The sequence below is a fragment of the Anguilla rostrata genome, chromosome 6 (assembly GCF_018555375.3).
Source record: "Anguilla rostrata isolate EN2019 chromosome 6, ASM1855537v3, whole genome shotgun sequence".
Classification (NCBI taxonomy): Eukaryota; Metazoa; Chordata; class Actinopteri; order Anguilliformes; family Anguillidae; genus Anguilla; species Anguilla rostrata.
The window spans coordinates 25,447,751-25,465,422 of NC_057938.1; the positions used below are offsets into that span (position 1 = coordinate 25,447,751).

General features: G+C 39.5%; 1 long non-coding RNA gene across 1 annotated transcript; it reads left to right on the forward strand.

Annotated features, from left to right (window-relative positions):
• Positions 1 to 14,538: 14,538 nt before the first annotated feature.
• Positions 14,539 to 16,769, forward strand: LOC135256918 (uncharacterized). The gene is made up of 3 exons (XR_010330548.1): positions 14,539 to 14,649; positions 15,151 to 15,252; positions 16,685 to 16,769. It is a non-coding gene; the product is annotated as an uncharacterized LOC135256918 (long non-coding RNA).
• Positions 16,770 to 17,672: the final 903 nt, after the last annotated feature.

Sequence of the window (17,672 nt, forward strand, 5' to 3'; positions counted from 1 at the left end):
ATTTGATGACTATAATGTTAGATGCAGTTGCGTTAATAGGAATTGTTGTCAGAAAAGGTTCACCTAAGGGGGAAAAGAGAGGTCAAATAATATAGCCATCATGCTTTATGAATTACATTTACATGGTTCATTATGCACAACCATTTCACTGAGTTCAAAAAAGAAAGTAACATTCTGATTCTGTTATTCCTACATAAGCAACGTTTTTGGTTTCTAATAATTTCTTCACATAGAAAAACAGCGAACTGACGCCCAATGCTCAAAAAAGCCCAGAGAAATAACCAGGTGAGACTGGTTGCACTTATAGTGGTTTCTAAGCATGTTTTGCCATTACAAATACTGAGTAGAACTTGTTTCTAAGAATGTTGAGTCTGTAGTAATATCACTTGGTTGACACTGGTCACATCATATACTATATTGTAGTTTCTAAGAAAGTTTTTCTATTATAACACTGAGTAGAAATACTTGGATGAGATTGATAGAATGTTTCCTAGCATGCTTTTTCAGTTTCAGTATTGAAAGGAAGAGTTTGTTTCAAAGTTTGTTTTGTCTATAGCAATACTGAGCAGACATACTTGTTTCTAAACATATTTTATCTCTAGAAATATTGAGCAGAAGCACTTTCTCTAATCCTGTGGTATCTGTAGTTACACTGAGCAGAAACACTCATGATTTGATTGGCTTCACCTTTTTTTGCTTCAAACTGCTTCACCAGGTGTTCAGACTCCTCAATGATTTTTTCAATATTCCACTTTCCCATTCCAAGGTCACGTAGGACTGTCAGTGTGAATCTACGTATAGTTGAATCCCCATGGCCAAAAATAATACCTAGGGTCAAAAAATAAATGAGTATCACGCATGAAATGCACATAGCAAGTTCAATGTGGCTGACCAATAGTTGGCCTCAGCAACCATGTTCTCATGCTCAATCAATCACATATCACCACATGGTTGAGTATGAGAACATGTAGTGATGTGTATATGCACACATCACTAATGGAGCGCCTTTTTAACTGGCAGTCTGACCTCTCCTCATTACCTGTGTTGGGCTTTGTAATTTCTGTTGCTGCTGCTCAAAGAATTATTGCTGTAATAAGGAGCACATCAAGGCAACATCATGTTCCTGCAGATTTATCCTGTACAACATCAGGAAGATTCGACCATGCCTGACCGCGCACTCCACCCAGTTACTTGTCCAGGCTATGGTGGCCTCCCGTCCTTGATTACTGCAACTCTCTCCTTGCAAGCCTGCCAGCTTGTGCCATACAGCCACTATAGATTATTCAGAATGCTGCTGCCCGACTTGTCTTCAACCATCTTAAGTTCTCTCACGTCACTCCTCTGCTCAGCTCACTCTACTGGCTACCGATCTCTGCCAGGATCAGGTTCACTGCTTCAGACTATACCTGGACTAACTATCTGTCAACACTCTGCAGGGCACTCCCAATCTGGTATCATTTTATCACTTAAATCCCCCTCTTTCATATTACATGTACCTCCATCCAGCACTTGTATTGCACTTGTATTGTTATCTTGATATTGTAGCCTCCTAGTTTGACTTAACATTATTCTCTGACCTAGCTTATGCTTATTGTGTGAACTGGACTTAATGTGTTCTTGGATATGAATAACTGTTACAATGAGTATTGTGCCTTATCAAACATGTGTTTTGTAGTTGATCCAATTACCTTCAGTATACACTTATAAAAGTGTCTGCCAAATAAATGTAATGTAATGTTGTTTTGATCTGCTTCAATTTAAAAAGGAGCAGGTGGTTGGCATTTCTCCTGTTTAGTAGGAGTGATGCATCGTACTCCTTGTTTGATAGTTTAGTGCATGCTGGTGTGTGCAGATCCATTCAGCACAAAACCAAAATAATTGCATTGCATATCATTTAAATATTTAATCTGAATGAGTCTACATGAGTGGTCCTGACTGAAATTAAATTTTCTCCCCTATTCCTAGTCAGATATGCATCAGACTTTTGCACAGGTCAACAAAAACTTCCACCTGAAGCTGAGACCTACCATTTCCGTTTGTAATTTGTGTGAATATAGGAATATCTGACCTCTGCAAATTGGTCAGCTTTCAAGACAAGCGCCTCTTTCACAGTCTCATAGCCAGTCAGAACCACCATCTTCCAGAAGCCCAACTGAATGCTGAACACTAAAGCCATATTTTTCCTTCAACTGAAAGAAAAAGAAAAACAAAACCAAAGTAATAAAAGATAAAGGTAATAATGAAAAATACCACAAGTACCTTTCAATCATTTAATTTAAAATTCATTCACCAATCAACATGCATGGCTAGGGCAGAATTTCTGTTCAATGACATATGCAATCAAAGATGGCTCTACTGCTCTCATGCTGAGTGGTGATTGAAATGGAGGCCTGAAACTACTTTGAAAAAATGGTGCCCCTAGGTATGTAGTTGTTTGGCATCAGCTGGCCCTGGGGCTCCTCGTAAGGTGAATGGAATTAATGAAAGACAATGAGTAGCCTACCAAGACATTTTGTTCAGAAATCTATGCCATGAAGCTCATATGTGGACCCAAATGGATCTCTAAACAAGACAATGATCACACACATATCTAAAATTCAACTAAGAAATGGTTAATTGACGATAAAATTAATGTTTGGCATTGGCCATCCCAGTCACCAGACCTGAACCTGATCAAAAATCTGTGGTTTGAAATGACAAGTGCCGTTCACAAGCTCAAACTGAAAGTTCTAAAGGGTCTTGATAGATTCTGTATGGAAGATTGATCAAAATTCCCCAAAATATGTTAACCAATCGCAAAAATCGCCAGTGGTCTTATCCTTTTGAGGGACGGTGAACAAAATGCTTTCCATTTTTGACAATTAAGATATTAAAATGTAAGACACACACAAATGTAGACACACACAAACACACACACATATGTAAAACATAGTTTTACATATTCAAACATAACTAACCCTCATCTAGTCTTCACCTAACAGTAGATAAAACTAACAGTAGACAGATCTTACCTCATGTGACAAATAACACATGACTTTTTGCCATAATTTATTCAACCAAAAATAAATCAATATGCAGGAGTCTTCTCTGAAAAATTAAGTTCCGTCATGATTCAGTTGCTTTTAGAACCCCAATAACCTTAAACTCATTTTCTATATGTTTATCAGCCTCTTACATTTCAGAGGAATTCTGGCCCACTCCTCCTTAAAAAACTGCTTCAGCTTATTGGTGTTTGAGGGCTTTCCTTTGTGCATAGCTCTCTTAAGGTCCCGCCATAAGATCTCAATAAGGCTGAGGTCTTGACTTGGCCTTTCCAAAGCCCTCATTAGATTTACTGAGCTGCTTAGGGAAATTGTTGCATGATCCACTTTTGGCCAGGCCTTAGCTGTAGGACATGTGTTCTCATATTTTCCTCTAGAATATGCTGGTATATAAAGGTATTCATGGTGGATTCAATGCTTGTGAAAAGTCCAGATTTTGAGGCTGCAAAGCAACCACAAATCACCCCTCCACCACCATACTTGATGGTTGGCATGGGAGTCTTGTGGTCATCTGCGGTGTTTGGTTTTAGCCAAGCATGGAGTTGTGCATTATAGCCAAACAACTCCACTTTGGTCTCGTCTATGTATAAAAAGGAATGTAATGCAATTCCTATATGGATTACCTGATAAAAAAGTGCCATGAAAAAGTGCTTGTCCCCTTCCTGATTTTCTTTATTACTGTAGATAGACAAAATGTAAAATTAAACCGAGAAACTGAGAAAATAGTTTACAGTGTTTTGTGTTATTTCATTTATTTAATGAAAAAATGTTTGCAAACACCTATAGCAACCATGTGGGAAAAAGTGACTTATTTTCTCAGCCAATTAACCAAATTTAATTGCTAATTTGATTTGATTTGAGTGGACAGAGCCTGGGTTGATTGTAGCCAGCCTAGCTGAATGTAAACCACACTCATACAGAACCTTACCATCAATGTAAAATAGTTTCTACAAGCAGACTGTCATGATCAAAGAAAATTCCACAAGAGGTGAGGAAAAATATTTACAAAACCATTTATAAGGCTCTGGTACTCCAATGAACCACAGTGAGAGCCACTATCTCCAAACAAAAGACACTTGAAACAGTGGTGAATCTCCCAGGAGTGGCTGACGAGTCAAAATCTCTCCAAGGTTACAGAGATAACTTATCCAGGACATCACAAAAAATCCCAGAAGAACATCCAAAGAAATACAGGCCTCTCCAGCCTCAGGTCCATGTTCAGGACTCACAATAAGAAAGAGACTGGGAACAAACTGATTTCAAGGGAGAGTAGCAAGGTGGAAACCACTTAAGAGAAACATCAATGCTCATCTCATTTGCAAAAAAGCACCTAGATGACCCCCATGCCTTTTGGGATAATGTTCTATGGACAGATGAGTCAAAAGTGGGGAAAGTAGTGCAATGGGATTGGGATGCTTTGCTGCCTAGGAACCTGGATGACATTATTGAAGAAACCATGAATTCTGCTCTGTACCAGAAATATCTTGGGGAAAATGTCCAGTCTGAGAGCTGAAGCGGATTGTGCAGCAAGGCAATGATCCAAAACACAAAAGCAAATCCACATGAGAATTGCTAAAAATTAGAAGTTTTGAGTGACCTAGTTAAAGTCCAGGCTTGAGCCCATTATAGATGCTGTGGCAAGACCTGAAAGCAATGCTCCAACCTGTAGTATAAAGCCTTCCAAGAAGAGAAAAGGTTGTTATAGCAGCAAAGGATGGACCAACTTCATATTAATTCCCATAATTTTGGATGAGATGGCAGGCCTCAACAGCCATTACCTACATGGACATTAATATTGTCAATATCATGTCAATAATGACCCTCCAAATAGCTTTGTGTTCATGTGTTTCTTCACCGAGGCAATAAAACCTTCCAAAAGGAGACACAATTACATACTAGATGTGTGAATTGATAAGGCCTTAATGTATCTATTAATAGCCATAGAATTCCTGTGGATATTTGGGGAGGAAAAAGAAATAAGCAATGACCTCATGATCAGGTCAACCAGAGCAAGTCACTCAGTCACAACATGACATTGTGCAGACCATAAATTATTAACCTGCATCACAACATACTGTCCGTCTCCCATGTGCCATGTTTTAAAGACGTGTAGAACCAGTTAGACAAGTACTTAAGTGAACCGTGTGACGACACCAGTATGATGACATGCATGTAGGGTACTTACCTCCATCTGTCACGGTACGGGTAGGGGGGACCCAAACGCAGAGGGGGAAAAACAAAAAAAAAAAAAAACAAACTCAAAAGGGAAAATTAACAGACTTTACTAACACGACAGGCAAACAAGTAGGGAACAGAGAAGGCCACGAAGGGCAAAAACACAAACTCAAAAAATAATTAATGAAACAGGAACTCAAAAACACAGGCAGGGCAGAGTACAAGTCAAACAAACACAAACAGGTCAAACACAGGCAGGTACATATGGTCGGCACAAACATACATAGGAAACAAACACAGGAACAAAGGAAATGCAGAAACTTCAAAAAAACACTAGAAAACCAAGACATGGGCAGGAACACATGGGGGCAGAGGCTTACGCACAAACAATCTGACATAACCACAAGGATCCAGCACCTGAGTCAAGGGAGGGGGAAACTTAAATAGAACAGACACTGACGAGACACAGGAGGGCACCATGAACAATCAGGCCACAGAGAGGGAAGGGAAAACGAGACAATCAAGAACCAATAATGAGACAATTGAAAACAATCATACAATTAACACAGGGGGAGCAGGACACAAAACAGAAGTGCCGCCATCTGGGAAACGTAGACAAGAACACAGGACCATGACACCATCAGACTCTGAAAAGGCCTTTTTCTGTCCATACTAAATATATGCCCCACTAGTGGAAGAGGCCTGGGTCCTGGTGAGAAATTCTTATTGTTTTTTTGTTATAAAGAAGGTAAATAAGGATGATGCAAATCAGGCTAATAAACAGAATGGATGTGCCATCCAGAGGCAAGATGTGCATCAAGGGCATTTTTTTTTTTTTGGAGATGGAAACCTTTTACCAACTGTAAAAAAAATAATTAATTAATTAAAAAAGTTAAAGATGGTCTCTGTCAGCAGTTTGTTCACAGATTAGGTCCTTTGAATTGCAATCACCTGACAAATAACTCCAAATAATATTAAACAACACAAATATTTCTTAGCATTATTATTATTTTTATGTATCTTGGTTTATTTTATAAAAGTGTATGAGTGTGTGTGTGTGTGAAAAAGTGTGTATATTTTTATATATATATATATATATATATATATATATATATATATATATATATATATATATATATATATATATATATATATAAAGCTCAAGGTTAAAAAGTCAAAACCCAAGGTTTAACTAAGGTTAAAGGTTAACTAAGGTTAAGGTTAAACTAGTCAAAAATGAAAAGCACTACAGTTTATTTGCTTTTCTGGTTGATGGCAAAGTACTTCAACATAAATAAACAAAAATTTAGTGACACTCTATTTGGACAATCATTAAGCTACTTTATTATCATTTGCAATCAATTACCATTTCATCACTTAACAGGTTCTGTAATTAATCAAATTACACTAGTTGTAGGTTACAACTAGACTAACTACAGGATGATTAAAGGATTGATTTTATTGTGCCTTGTGTACAGATCTGCTTTGAAAGGCAGTTAACAGTTTAGTTGGGGATTTATCTCCTTAAGTCATCATTAAATGGTAAATGGACTGCATTTATATAGTGCTTTTATCCAAAGCGTTTTACAATTGATGTCTCTCATTCGCCAGAGCAGTCAGGGGTTAGGGGTTAGGTGTCTTGCTCAAGGACACTTCGACACGCCCAGGGCGGGGTTTTAACCGGCAATCCTCCGACTGCCAGACAATCGGTCTTACCTCCTGAGCTATGTCGCCCCCTATGTCATTACTGGGGCAATTAACTAAATAAAGTACTACATAAATAAATACCTGAAACCAGTTTTCAAATTATTGCACAAGAGAGGTTTTTGATCCTTTACGTAGGCTATAGCTCAATGGCACATAGGGGAGAGTCGGTATCAATGTAACGCATCATAAATGTAATATGTGTTAAACACTTTTTTGTATATTGCTTCTACAGTAGCCATTTCAGGTTCATACAGGAGCAATTCAATCCTCTGCCGTGTACGACAGCCTTCGGGGGAAATATTTCTATAAAACTGCTTTTGAGTGGGGTAAGAAAGAAATCAGTTCCGGAAGTAATTTTCGGATATAAGGTAATATTTTAATTTCAAATAAATCAAATTGTGCATAATTTTAAGGAATCAAATGTCCTTAACAAATTAGGATAGTTTTCTTCGTCAATTATTTGCTAGGTGACCAAAAGAAAAAGAAAAAAGAAAAGACATGATGTCTTCCTCTGTAACAACTGTTACAATTATGCGCCTCTGAGTTGTTATAACAATGTTTTTTGCTGTTCTATGCTTACAGAATACCAGCTAAAGTGAAAACGGGAGGGTTGTTGGGAGGACATGGAGAGGGCTTCATATTTGGAGATTATGGACACTTGTCGGATGGTGTTGAAAAAAATCTACATGTAATTAAATTGTGTTTAATATTTGTTAAAGACATTAATTGCAGAGGAGAGTCGGTATAAATGTACGTTTTTGGATTTTGCTCATTTACTCACATAATATTTAGCCTGGGCACGATAGAATTTTATTTCAAACAGCTCTTGTCATGGTCCTATTTTCCTGTCTGTGTTTCCCTTGTTGGGCCGCCAGATGGCGGCACTTCTGTTTTGTGTCCTGCTCCCCCCCTGTTAATTGTATGATTGTTTTCAATTGTCTCGTTATTCCATCATTGTTCCCACCTGTGTCTTGTTATCCCCTCTTTCTGGTTTGATTGTTTTTTGAGTTCACCTGTGTCTTGTTACCCCCTGTCTATTTAAGTTCTTTGTTCCCTTGACTCGGGTGCTGGTTCCTTGTGTTTGTTTCCATTACATTACATTACATTCATTTGGCAGACGCTTTTATCCAAAGCGACGTACAAGAAGTGCATTTTCATGATCGTAGACAACTGCTGAACACGGGTTCAGTAAGGTACAATTACTTATTTTGTACAGCTATTTCTAGCTGAGAACAATGAACACTATCCTGGTCTAACATCTGCAAAGCCAAACTAGGCAGAAGATTAAGCTAGAGTATTAGGACAAATACAATTTACCAAGAAGTGCAGGGATGGGGCAACATGTAACAAGGAAAAAAGGGTATTTTTTTTTTTTTTTTTTAATATGTATATATATATATATATACACACAGCATGGTGGTGGTTATTCTAGGTATAGTCTGAAGAGATGAGTCTTCAGGCCACGGCGGAAGATGGATAGTGAGGGGGAGGTTCGGAGAGGGACGGGGAGTTCGTTCCACCACTGGGGAGCTAGGGTGGAGAAGCTCTGTGATCCCTTTGGGCGGGTGGGAGGGGTTACAAGACGCCCTGCTGCTGCAGAGCGGAGTGGTCGAGCAGGCACATAGAATTGAGTCATGTCCTGCAAGTAGATGGGGGCTGTCCTGTTGGCGGCGTTTCCGACGTATGTTTCAGACCGTTTGTACCTGCCTGCGTTTTTGACCTGTTTGTGTTTGTTTGCCCTTGTACTCTGCCTGCCTGTGTTCTGCCCTGCCTGTGTTTTTGAGTTCCTGTGTTTTCTGTTTTATTAGATATTTTTTTAGTTTGTGTTTTTGCCCATCGTGACCTTTTCTGTTCCCTGCTTGTTTGCCTGTCCTGTAAGTGAAGTCTTTGTTAATTTTCCCTTTCAGTTTGTGTTTTTTTTTTTTTTTTTTTTTTCCCCCTCTGCGTTTGGGTCCCCCCTACCCGTTACGTGACAGCTCTGGCAAGTCGGTATCATTACCCGTTTCAGTACGATGCTGAATTTGGCTCCCGATTCAAAATCCAGTCCACCTTAAATCGGTTGCGTTACATGATTGGAGGGTTTCGCGGTCTTCCTGACGTATTTGCAATGGTTATAATTTGCTTCTAAAAGAGATACGGATCAATTGAACAAAGGTGGTAGGCCTAATGAGAATTTTTTTTTTTTTTTAACTATTTTTAATTGTTACGTTCACTTCACATGTCTTAAGACTGTACTATGGACAGATCAGTGTCACGCATTTCGTTTTCTCATCAAAATCTAATAGTCTGCTACTGCAACTCTTCTGGCTGGACTACCCGCATCTGCCATCAGACCCCTGCAACTCATTCAGAATGCTGCAGCTCGTCTGGTCTTCAACCTCCCCAGACACTCCCACGTCACTCCCCTGCTCACTACCCTCCACTGGCTGCCTGTTATAGCTCGCATCAAATTTAAAACATTGGTCCTAGCATACCAGGCAGTCAAGGGATCAGCCCCAGCATACCTCCACAAGATCTTTAAACCCTACATGCCAGCCCGAACCCTCCGTTCCGCTACCTCAGGACGCCTGGCACCTCCCCCTCTTCGCACCTGCGCTTCCCGAACACGTCTCCTGTCTGTTCTGGCCCCACGATGGTGGAATGACCTCCCCGTGGAGGTCAGAACAGCTGAGTCACTGACCCACTTCAAGCAACAACTGAAGACTCCCCTCTTCAGGCTGCACCTCTCCCCATCCCTCCCTACCTCCCTGTAATCTCTAAATTGACTGTAAGCTTAGGGTTGTAACTAGGTAGCTGTTTCGTAGGTGACTTAGTTAATGCACTCGTCTTAAGTACTGCTTGCATTTTTGCATAGACTGCGTTGTTGCTGTTCTTGTTTGTGTTAGTGTTAACCAGTTTAACCTACAGGGTCCAAGTTGAACTATGCGGTTGGTCCCTGCACTTGGAACGGTACTTTTCTCTAGGGTTTTCGACACGCATGTTCCTGGTTATGGTTATACACTTTGCTGTACGTCACTCTGGATAAGAGCATCTGCCAAATGCCTGTAATGTAATGTCTATTTAAGTTCTTAGTTTCCTGACTCGGGTGCTGGTTCCTTTTGTTTCATGTGTGTTTCTGCCTGCCTGTGGTTTGACCTGCTTGTGTTTGTGATTTTGTTGCTGCCTGTGCTTTTCTGACTGTCTGTGTCTGCCCTGCCTGTTCTTTTCTACATGTTTTTGGACTTATGGATTTTCATCTCTCTTTGTTTTTTTTGTGTAGTAAATATATTTGTTTAAACTTTCCTTTTAAGTTCCTGTGTTTTTTCCTCTCCGTGTCTGGGTCCTTAGCTTAGCTTCAGCAGTTTGGCATGGGAAGGGTACAGGCTCATATGACTGCTGGCAAACATATGGTATATAATGTCTGATTTTGACATAAAGAAAAGGCATTAGCTGCAGTGATTTAAGCATCAAATTAATAGTGTGACATTATTTTTTTTTACATTTTAATATGCTAGTGCTCTAATTCAGAGCAATGTAAAATAAGCACACACCCACACATACATTAACACATTCAGTGATGAACACCAACAGGCACAAACTATAACTAGCCAAACTATATTCATGTGAAGCATGACAAGGTTCAAGTGCTAAAGCTCATCAACAACAAATAATCCACCTGATGAATTCTTGCAGTGTAAATGTGTTAGTTAGCTGTCTTGCTATCCTCTGAGGCTACGAGTTGAAAATTGTCCATACACGAAATTGACCGGTCATCTTTTTTGCCTCTTTCATAGTCGGTCAAAATCACCACTACAGTTGTTCTTTCATTTATGGTGCAGACAGAGATACATGTAATGCGCCTTGCACTACACTGCCATCTGCTGGTGGCGCCTGGCCCCACAGGCCCCTAATGATAAGCTGTCAGTGGGCTTTGGCCTTATGTTTTCTCTTTCCATGGGGCTCCTGCCCCTTATCTCGCCCTGAGTTCAAAGATCGCTCCAGCCTGTTTCCTCGGCCTGAATCCACAGCATCGCTCCAGTCCTGTTCCTCCCCTGCCCATGCCTTGATGCTCTCTGGGGCTCCAGATCCATCATCCAACTCCTCTAAACTGCACTATTCTGAGCTATACCATTTGCTCTTCTATTATTCTTCTTAGTTTTCATCTCAGCTGTAACCTACTTAACCCATTTTATTTGCTGTCTCTATACCGAGTTGGCCAGTGGAGGATGGGCTCCTCCTCAATAGCAGGGTTCCTCTGGAGATTTCTTCTCATTTGGGAGTTTTTTTGCCGCCATTTGAGGGTTTGCTTACAATTACAATTTAGCAGACGCTCTTATCCAGAGTGTCTTTCCTAGATCACATTACTACATACAATCCATATACATGGCTGGATATATTACTGAACCAATTTAGGCTCAGTACTTTGCTATAAGGTAAAATGGCAGAGCCCCAGCTGGGATTCAAACGCACAACCTTTTGAGTTACATGCCCAGTTCCCCCACCTAAAAGGTACATAAATAGCCTGCAACTGAACATGGCTATGGTTTCTTGTCCCACCCCAAAATGTACTTCCGTATTCACACGATCAGTCTGAGATAAGTATCTGCTTTTCTTTCTTTTTGCTCACTGTTGTGTTCCTCCTCTTTGAAATGCGGTCCCAGTTCTACACCACTCTGCTGCTGGCCTTTGCCATTCAGCTGGACTGTGAGTGAAACAATTATTTATCTTTTTTTCTTGTTCCTCTTTCTCTTCCTGCGTTCTCTGTCTGTCACAGTGGCCAGCAGTGACAGATCTGCAGCAGTTATTTTCTTCTAGTTCTCTGTGACTTTGTGACAATGTGTTTATTTCCAGTTTCTTTTCTTTTTCATCTAAACTAATCACATTTCTTTATGTAGATTTTTTACAAATGTTCACATTTCAGGCTGATCATGGCATGTCAGAGAAAGTTAACAATAAATATCTGGAGGACAGTTTTGATCAAACTAATTTGTTTCATTTGACTTATGTTTGCCAGATTTCATACTGCACGCCGATGCTGAAGGTCAGTATAAAAGCCACACATAGCATTATCCAAATTTATAACATTACCCTTCTGGTATCTGCAGCCAAATTAGCGAGATGGTTCAATATGTTGTCCAAGTTATTAGGTCAAGCAAAGGGATTCTTTGGTGCTTCATGTTACTATGATCTGTGTGCAAAGCTAAATCATTAAATATATGCCGGTCCATTTAAGATCATAGGAGGATATATGACATATCCTCCTATGACCCGGCAATTCATTTCTGTTCCCTGCAGGGAATATGAGTTGCTGGTCTTAATCACAAAAACCATATATTTTCTCATGAGGATATTTTATTTACTATATTTTAGCTTTTTTTGTAGTCAATCCTGTCTTCAACATTTAACTGAAACATGTTCTGTATAGATGTTCTGATTTTGAATGGCTGTAGATAGACAGACAGAGAATACTGTAAGACAGAAGAAGGAGAAATAAGAATGTTTTATTGTTATCATCCTCTCAAATTTACAATTAGCAATGGTATACTATAATACATATTCTCATTCTATTGTATTTTAATTTTGTTGTTTCTTAAATAATTTTAACAGGACGTGTACAGTATATTTCAGCAGTCTTAAATGGGTATTTCTCAGGAAACTGTTGCATGCAGTCTGAAACCACTGATAGGGTCTCAGGAAATTTTTGTACAAACTTTTCATCAACAGGACTTAGAGCTAAGGGTTCATCGCATTCAAAGACCATTCATGATTTAACAAAAAAAGCCTGACTGGGCCTTTTCCTACTTCAGACTATGCTGCTAATAGAAAACATTATCTGTGGAAATGCAATACATTGTTGAATGACAGATGAAAGTATTTTTTGCCATATGTAGAGACAGTGCTCTCTAATAGCTGCAAATATTATTTATTCAGGCATGATATTAACACACCTTTTAGTTTTTTTTATGCAGTTTGGTATTTCTGCTCTGTGATGTGTGTGTTCCCTTTTCACAGGTCAGCTACAGAAACCAAAGATTCATGTGCATAACAGTGCTGAGACTGTAGGCTTGGTCTGTCAGCCGGAACCCCTCCCATCTGGCACTAATATCAGCTGTAACCTGTACATTGGAGACTCATTTCAGCCATTCAGAAGCACATGGACCACAAAAAAACCTGCCTGTAACTTTGTTGTGAAACCGGATGACCTGCAGCAGGGTCTGCAGTCCGTGGCAGAAGTGAGCTGCGATTACTTTGTCTCCACAGATCCCTGCTCTCCTTCCCCACGCAGTGACAAAATAAAAATAGGTGAGTAAATCTCTGTACTTACAGTTAGTAAAATACAGCCATAAGGTTAAAATAACTGGTCTGTGTGTCATGAGAAGTTTGTCAGTCATTATTTGCTCCTTTTATGCAATGTTTAAAAATGTAAATCTCACTCTCACAATCTTTTTTATCAGGACTCTCTCCAGGGACATCCACCTTTTCTGAAGCAGGTACATACGTTCATATTGTATATGTGCTTTCTACTTGAAGAATTTTACATGGGTTTGGATTAGAAGATTTCAACATTACAATATCACAATAAACTATTATTCCATATATAGAAGAAAAAAATGTTTTCTGTATTTAATCTCCCAATTTGGATGGGTATTTATTAGTAGGCCAGTTTCATTGCTGCAAGTCGGTTCAGGACTAGCATGCACAGCCTCCGAAACTATGTAACCAGCAGCCACTTCTTTTAGTCTGCACAGACAGGACACAATTATTGTATGAGAGGTTTCACAATATCACAGCAGAAACATTATTACACATGGCCAGCCAACATTGTCCACTGGAATGTGTTACTTACAGCACTTTCTGCACTTACAGTTCAAATAGTCAGGTGACCCCCACACAGTCTCCGACCTCCCAGCACAAACCGATAGTTTTACTGTAGGCAATGCAGTCCTTGTTCCTTGAAAAATGGGGAAGAAACAAATATTGTCAGTGAACTCCCTGAGTGATTCCAGCACCTTTGATTTGAAATTAAACAATGAATATGAGGTTAAAGTGCAGACTGTCAACTTTTATTTAAGGATATTTGCATCATTTTTTACGCATAGCCCCCCCATTTTAGTGGGGCAAACGCAATTGGACAATTGGCTGCTCAGCTGTTTCTTGTCCATCTGTGTGTTGTTGCATCATTAGATCTTGCACAAGAACCTAAAGGGCTAGACTTGATTCCAGGTGTGATATATGCCAAAGCACAATGTGCAACAACACAGAGCAAAACAACAAAAAAAGGACCAGAGTCACAATATTTTGCGTTAACCATATATTGCAGCAGACCTAAATGTGGTTTGTGTTGCATGCGATCTGAAACCAAGAGTCTCATGAAATAGCAATTTTGTGATGAATTTATTTTAACACGACTTAGAACTACAAGTTCATGGCATCCAAAGACCATTCATGCTCTGTAGTAAAGAGAGCAATAGATTCAACAGTGTAGTCCACTTCATTTCATTTAAACTATGAAGACATTTCGTTTCTCTGCAGGTGGGAAAGTAACGTCACAACCTCCACAGACCTCTGCTCAGCAGACTGCAGAACCGCCCACAGGTACCACCCATAGAACCACCCACAGAACCGCACATGGTACCGCCCACAGAACCGCACATGGTACCGACCACAGAACCGCACATGGTACCGACCACAGAACCGCACATGGTACCGACCACAGAACTGCGTACGGTACCGACCACAGAACCAAGTAAGGAATCGTAAGGAGGCTGTACAGACACAAAGGACACACCCCTCAGGACAGAGGTGCATGAGGGGAACCGATATCGCTTCACTGTGACCGGGAGGGAGTTGATCCAGGGAACTGATCTGCCTCCCTCTGAGTCTCAGTGTTATTTCTACACAGAGGGGAGACAGCTGACTGAGACCCTTTCAGTCTGTCACTGGGTCCGAGCTGCTCAGGGGGAGTCACAGTGCAGAAACCAACATTAAAATGAGCTGCCAGTATATTGTGAACATAGGGTACAATGTCAAGTTCCCATACAGTAAAAATGCTATGGTAACTGTGCTTCATTTGTCAATATTATTTTACTTCTTCATAGAATCTTACTTCTCTTATTCTGTTTAAACTATCTTTCACTAATGAAACACATTTAATGAAGACAGAAAGTACACACTTTGTGTGTGGTCCAGATTGAAATTGTCAGTGTTGTCTGCTGATCTGTTCCTTTCCTTTTCTTTCCTTTCTCAGAGTCGGCCAGGTTTCTGTGGCGACACATCCTCAGTGCTCTGGTCCTCTTGGTTGCTATTGGAATACTCATAGAATACTTCATCTCCCACACACCAACCACAGGTCTGTGCTTCAACTGTCCACCCATCATCAGTCAATAGAAATGTACTTTTTAATCAGACATCTAATCTGAATCATACAAAGAAAGTCTTTATGTAAAACCTGCATCAAATATTCATAAGCACAACATAACTAGTGCATAAATATTAATAAAAACATAGTAATTCAAATATGCTTTTATATATTGTGCTGTTACCACCCACATTATACATTATATTACCATTACATTCTGTTTTAGTTAAAAGTATGAATGTAATAATGTTGATATAGTGACTATGAATGTGCTACACAGCTATGAAAAGTTTGTAAATGTCATGGTTCTGTATTTTCTGTTTCTGTTTTTCCCCTTTTGGCCGCCAGATGGCGGCACTTCAGTTTTGTGTTCCAGTTCGTTCTCGCTCCCTTTGTTAATTGTATTATTGGTTTTAATTATTCTATCATTGTTCCCACCTGTGTCTTGTTATCCCCTCCTTTTCTGGTTTGACTCTTCTTTGAGTTCACCTGTGTCTTGTTACCCTTGTCTATTTAAGTTCTTTGTTGCCTGTCTCAACTGCTGGTTGCTTTCGTTTTGTGTGTGTTTCTGCCTGCGGTTTGACCTGCCTGTGTTGCTGCCCATGCTTTTCTGACTGTCTGTGTCTGCGTCTGCCTAGCCTGTTCTGTTCTACATGTTTTTGGACTTTTGGATTTTCTTCTGTTTTTGTTTTTGTGTGTGTGTGTGTGTGTAGTAAATGTCTTTGTTCAAACTTTCCTTTTAAGTTCCTGTGTTTTTTCCTCTCCGCGTCTGGGTCCTACCCTCCCGTATGTGACAGTAAAGCTCTTAAAGGATTTTTTGACCAGTCCTGCCATTGACATTTGCTTATGGTGAAAAGTGGACAATATTGGCTACATGCAGGTGACAGGAGCTTTATTTCAATAAGTAACTTTGTAAAGCAATTATTTTCAATGGGAAGGTTCAAACTATTACATTTTTTTTTTGTTTGTTTGTTTTTTAGTTCTGCCACAGGAGCCAGACTCAGTTGCTATGGTAGTGCCCATCTAATGCACAGGAGTGACTTCTCTGGTCAGGCATGTGTGGTCTCCCTATACCAGCTGTGTATGAATTGCATTGTTCTGCTGAAATTTAAGTTCAGCTGGTGGAATACAGAATGAAAGCAGCGACTGGCAGCACACACTTCAGGGAGACTGACAATGTGATTAGATGATGGCTGCATAGTCAGTACTGCTGATGTATCAAATTTCAGCAACTGAAGCCTTTTTATATGCTTAAGAATGTATCCATTGTTGGCTCTTATGGTAAATGTTGTATTGTGTGTTAAAAAAATAAAAATAAAAAAATCACTTTCTGAAATTGTGCCGCTGGTTTATCTTTGGATTTAATCCCTCCCTATGCACGTGCATATATTAGTTGACTAATTTACATAAATGTGTGTTTGAGATGCTGCAGGAAGAGGAGAGTGAGTGAGAAGACTGGACAGTTTGTGGAGACATTGTGCTGAGACATGAGAGATTAACCCGTTTACAAATATACAGTACGCATACACAATAAAAATATACATAAAACCACACATGAATACAGAACATGTATATTTATAAACAAATGTAACACATACAGTCAATTACATACTGTTTTAACTTTAAAGTACTCTTCAATATTTACTACTGTAGTCTATTTCTGCGATGTCATGTCTCACTTGTTTTCATCCATTTAAAAATGTATGCTCTCAATTTTATATTTATTACAAGCACTGTTGTGAACTACCCAAGTTGATTTGTTTAAAATAATATTGTTCTTTTGTCCATTATTTTTGTTTCTTGTATAGCATAAATTGAAAAAAAGACCAAGCTTGTCATAAAAAATACACACTGAATATTTGTTGGAAAAAAGGGCTGCAAGTTTACTTTATTTTGTCTTGTTTGTCAAATCAGAACTCAGTGCTCTTTTGCAGTGAAGACCCAGATAATCAAATTGGGAATAGTCAGCTGTAGGGGATCATTTGGTTGCCAGAGAACCAGTTTTTGGGGGACTTGAGCAGGACTCCAGGGTTATCACATTTACTCTTTTCAGTCTGGATGGTGACTTATTGTTTCATCTAAAGGATGGTAACCTCACCCAACACCATGAACCATTGAATTTATTTTAGGTCTCCATAGGACTACCAACACCTTTCCAGCAGACATTTCCATTTCCCTGGAGGCCTGCATGCAAGTACTAAGTAAACCCACAACTGCTTAGCTTCAGCAGTTTGGCATGGGAAGGGTACAGGCTCATGACTGCTGGCAAACATATGGTATATAATGTCTTATTTTTGACAAAGAAAAGGCATTAGCTGCAGTGATTTAAGCATCAAAATAATAGTGACATTATTTTTACATTTTAATATGCTGGTGCTCTAATCCAGAGCAATGTAAAATAAGCACACACC